This window comes from Suricata suricatta, chromosome 9, assembly GCF_006229205.1.
Source record: "Suricata suricatta isolate VVHF042 chromosome 9, meerkat_22Aug2017_6uvM2_HiC, whole genome shotgun sequence".
Taxonomy (NCBI): domain Eukaryota; kingdom Metazoa; phylum Chordata; class Mammalia; order Carnivora; family Herpestidae; genus Suricata; species Suricata suricatta.
The window spans coordinates 27053069-27057659 of record NC_043708.1 but is presented as its reverse complement, the minus strand read 5'-3'; the positions used below and the strand labels follow the sequence as shown (position 1 = coordinate 27057659).

The window sequence follows — 4591 nt, the reverse complement described above, 5'->3', positions numbered from 1 at the left end:
CCGCAGTCCCGCGCCCCCGCTCCCGGCCACGCCTGCAGAGCTGCAGCCCGCGCGCCCCGCCGCCACCGCCTGCGCGGGTCCCTGGGCCGCCGCGGCCAGGGCGAGCTGCTCGTCGCCGCGTGCAGGCCTCGGCCGCCAGCCGAGCACCCCACTTACCCGGCTCTTGCCCGGGCTCCAGCATCGGCTGTTCCCCTTCCGCCGCGGGCCGCCGCCTTCGGTCGCCTCCCAGGCTCCAGCCGCCTGCACGCACTCCCGGATTTTAAAAACAAACAGGCGCCGCCGCCTCCCCGCGGCGCTCGCAGGGCTTCCGCCAGCCAGCGCCTCCCAAGGCTGGGAAGTTTGCTGGCAGGGCCCGGGCGGGACGCGCGGGCTGTCACCCCTCGCTCACGTCGCAGGAACCTCGGCGCACCCCGCTCCCGCGGTGTCTGCCTCGCGATCGCTCTCCCTCCCTCCGTGTCACCCCCAGTCCTGCGATGCAGTGTCAGGATTGCACTGCTCTGACTCATCGGTTGAGCTCACAGCTTGGAAAAAAAAAAAAAGAGGGGGGGGGAGAGAGAGAGAGAGAGAGAGAGAGAGCGAGAGAGAGAGAGAGAGAGAGAGAGAGCGCGAGCGCGAGCGAGAGGCAACAGCGAAGGAGGAGGACTCTGGCGTGCTACAAAGGATTGCACAACTCCGAGCTGGGAGCGCGGAGCGCCCAGAGGCTGGCCGGCGCGCGCGGCACGGCGGCGAGCAGGAACCAGCTCCACCACTTCATCAGCACAACTGTCTCGGGTCGGCCTCGCAGCCAGCAGGCCTGGCGCCGCCTACTTCCTGCGACCAAATAAGGCCAGAGAAGGCGTCTTTAAACCTCGGGCGGCTGTCCGGGCTGGGGATTTCCAGCAGACCTCACCTCCACTCCCGAGTGGGTCGCCCTCCTCCCTCAGCCCAAGCCCGCGCCCCCGATGGCTTTGCTGGAACCAACAGCCCATGCGGCTGGTTCCTTTCACACCAAGGTCAGAAGGAGACGGTGACGAAATGCTTGGAAACCCATCGGGCCTGCCAGGAAAGTGTGTATGTGATGTTGGGGAGGACACAAGTCGCTTTCTTCCACAAAGAAAACTCTGGGTTTGGATACGGTAAATCATGCATGGCCCTCTCCCAGGCACTTCAATTAAGTTTCCCCAAGTTTCGCTTTTAGCTCACCAGCATCCTGGCGGTATAAACGGTTATTGAGAAACTGACACCCCCCCCCCCCCATAAAACACCACTTGCTTAGGTGATGAAAAGCTCCTGGGTTTAATTCTGGCGACTGAGGGCACAGCTGGGCGGCTTTTCACCGCATGCCCACATTTCCCCTTCCTTCCCTGCTAACTGTCAGGGCCCTCACCCCATAGATGAGAAACAATTTCTGCTGCTGGGGAGATTCTTTCCATTTGTTTTTGGGTTTTGTTTTTCCCAAAGAAATGGGTCAGAAGGAAGTTTGCCTTTGGAGGAAAAAACACAGAAGAATACACTCTGTTCTGGCTGCTGGTTTCCCCTGTAACCTGTCCTGAGAAGCAAGTGCATCTCTTGCTCTCTCAGGGGGAAGGGGAGAGGCAGCAGAACTGGACTCACACACTCTCTGAGCCTGCAGGGCAAGGGCCTTTGCCCCTGGAAAGCAGGTGACAGAGACCTCCCCGCACCCATCCTAAGGAGCTCTCCTGTCTTCCTATCCCACACCTTTGCTGGCTGGAGCACCTGTGTGCAGCTGGAGCCAGGGCAGGAGGAAAAGGGCTTGTTCGTGTGCCATGGTATAGGACAGATATGTCAAAATAGTGACAACTTAAAACAGACTTACCTTCAAAATAAAGATAATTACACCAGATGACCTCTTAAAATCCCTTCCAGTTTAAAACCCATGATTCTGTGATTGTAAAAAGTGAATGGAGGAGCCAGAGAAACCACCTCCAACAAAGAAAAGCCCAGGCCCTCAGATTTAGCATCTGCTCTGACAGTACTGTTCCTGACCATTCTCAAAGCCCGTCCCCACATACAGCCTACTTAGGCGTGTGTGTGCGGGCTTTTAGCCTTCTTGTTTTACGTGTGTGAGGGTTTTCTCCCTCTGAGGTTCTGATAAGTTAAGTGACTTGCACAAGATCACGGGGCAATTATCTGTCACTTCTCTGTTCCTCTTCCCATCTCCGCAAGAGGAAGACAGTGAGCAGTTGAGGGGCTGGGGTGCTCAGGTATGCAGGCCCCTAAGCAGAGCCTAGACTTTCAGGACTCTTGGCAGAAGCTCAGTGTAAAGCCTTCTTGTTTTTTCCATTTGTCTAATTTCTTTTTTCCCACTGATACCTCATCCAAGTAAGGGAAGCAAACACAAAGCCACTTGGCATCCAATGCCCACTGCTGCCAGGTTTCCTCTGCAGGCCCGTGGCCATCCTGTCCCTCCTCCTAGGGCCTAACCCCTTAGACTGGCTTCAAGCCAGCCTTGTGCCAGCCCCTGAGAGCCAGTGCAGACCAGCCCAGGGATGTTCCCAACCAACCAGAAAACCCAGCTGGGGAACACATTCCTAGAAGAGTGTGCCACCATGGAGCCAGGGCCCAGCCTCCAGGGAATAAGTGGGAGCCCCTCCAGAGGGCACTGCCCACTCAACCTTGTCCCGCCAGGACTTCCTCCCTGTCCCACGCCGCCAGGCTGCTGGGCCTGGCCCAGGAAGCAGCAGCAGGAGGAGGGGAAGGTGGCCGGGGGCATGAGAAACAAAAGTCAGTGACCTGAAGGGGTCCTGCTCATCCTGGAACAGCACATCCTTTCAACCACAGCTAAACTAACAAATGTGGGCTACTTCAGAAAGAAGAGAGGAAGGAAAGGGGCACGTGTGCTTGCAGGGGAGGAGGGCTCAGGGCTGTCTCAGATGGCCCCTGCCTGGTAGGAGAAGTCTGCCTCCCACAGGCAGGCAGGTGAGGTGTGCACAGCCAGCTGCAGCTCTTCTGAGAAAGCCCTGGAGGTCAGTTTTGCTGCAGATATGACAGTGCAGAATCACTGACATGTGAAGTGAAAGTTTTGGTTTCAGAAGCTCTAACCTCGGGGGCAGCCAAGAAGGATGCCCTTCGGAGAAGAAAAAAAAAAAAAAAGGTGTTCCAGGACCTTCCCCATGGAGCGGGCCTTCCCCCACCATCGACCTTTATAAGCACTGCAGGGAAGAGAGGAACACAGAGCTCCAGTTCCCAGGGAGGGTGTCTGCTGAAAGACACTCCAGGAAACAAAGCACCCTTGACAGGATACCAAACTCTGGGTCCCCGAGAGAGCAGAGGCTTCCTGGGGCTGCAACAGCTCTCTGGACTCAGCTCAGCGTGGGCGATCCACCACTGCCCTGAGTGGCCAGCAGCAATGTCCATTTCTGGGACAACCCAAGGCCATTAAAAAGCTTCCAACGGTGGGGGCACCTGGGAGGTTCAGTCGGTTGAGCATCCAGCTCTTGATGTCAGCTCACGTCGTGATCTCACACTTTTGTGGGTTCAAGCCCTGCATCAGGCTCCATGCCGCTGGCAGCGCAGAGCCAACTTGGGATTCTCTCTCTCTCCCTCTCTCTCTCTGCCCCTCCCCAACTCACCCTGCCTCTGTTTCTCTCAAAATAAATAAACTTTAAAAACTTTTTTGCCCCAAAGGTAAATTTTGTGGTATATGAATTATATTCTAATAAAGGTATCACTAAGAGAAAAAAATTAAAACTTCCAAGGAAGCCAGGTCCTCCGTACCCACCTACCTACCTCCATTAACTTTCTGCTGCCATCAATCACTATTTAAAAAGGGGTTTTCTCCCCAAGCCCCAGGCCTGCATTCCTGTCCTTTTCCCATTGTCCCTTCTCTGTCAGGATCTTTCCATGGAGGCCAGCACACATGGTGTGTTTAAATGAATAAGCAATCTTTACTAGAGTGTGGGGGGCTGAGGGTATGAATACAGTTGGGGAAATCTCAAATCCACAATGCTGGGTTCCTTATGTCTTGTTGTCTTTTCCCTTTGCAGAGTAAAGGTACTACCACTAAGACCTCATTACCTACAGTTGCAACAGAAGAGAGAGGTTGTTGGAGCACCTGTGTGTCTCAGTCGGTAAAGCATCTGACTCTTGACTTCGGCTCAGGTCATGAGCTCATGGTTCGTGGCTTCAAGCCCCACATTGGACTTCACGCTAACAGTGCAGGGCCTGCTTGGAACTCTCTCTCTCTACTCTCTCTCTCTCCATGCCTCTCTCTCACTCTCTCTCAAAATAAGTAAATAAACTTTTAAAAGAAGAAAGAGAGGTTGTGGAAAAAAACAGTGAACCAGGAGAGAGTTGGGCTCCTGCCTAACTAAAGCTAACACCCTGTGTGATCTTAGGAAAACTGACACCTTCTCTGAGCCTCACTTTTTTTGGCCAATAACAGATATACTGAATTTTGTTACATCGACAATGAAAGAATGCCCACCTCCTCGGGGCTTGGGAGAATCACAGGGGCAAAAAACTGCTTTATGACCGTATCATGCTATGTACGCACAAGGGGTTACAACTGTTATTATTTTTACTGTTTTGGCCTATGTCCCCTTCTAAAACTAGCTTCTTCCTTTCAAGAACCTAGTTCAGGCAAGATTTT

The 4591-nt window shown here is 54.2% G+C and overlaps 1 protein-coding gene across 1 annotated transcript in view; it reads right to left on the bottom strand.

Annotated features, from left to right (window-relative positions):
• ELMSAN1 (ELM2 and Myb/SANT domain containing 1) overlaps positions 1-504 on the bottom strand; it is a 42889-nt gene extending 42385 nt beyond the window's left edge. Inside the window, exon 1 of the mRNA XM_029950396.1 lies at positions 157-504. The gene's annotated coding sequence lies outside the window, so the exon portion shown is untranslated. The remainder of the gene's footprint in view (positions 1-156) is intronic.
• Between the last annotated feature and the right edge of the window lie 4087 nt (positions 505-4591).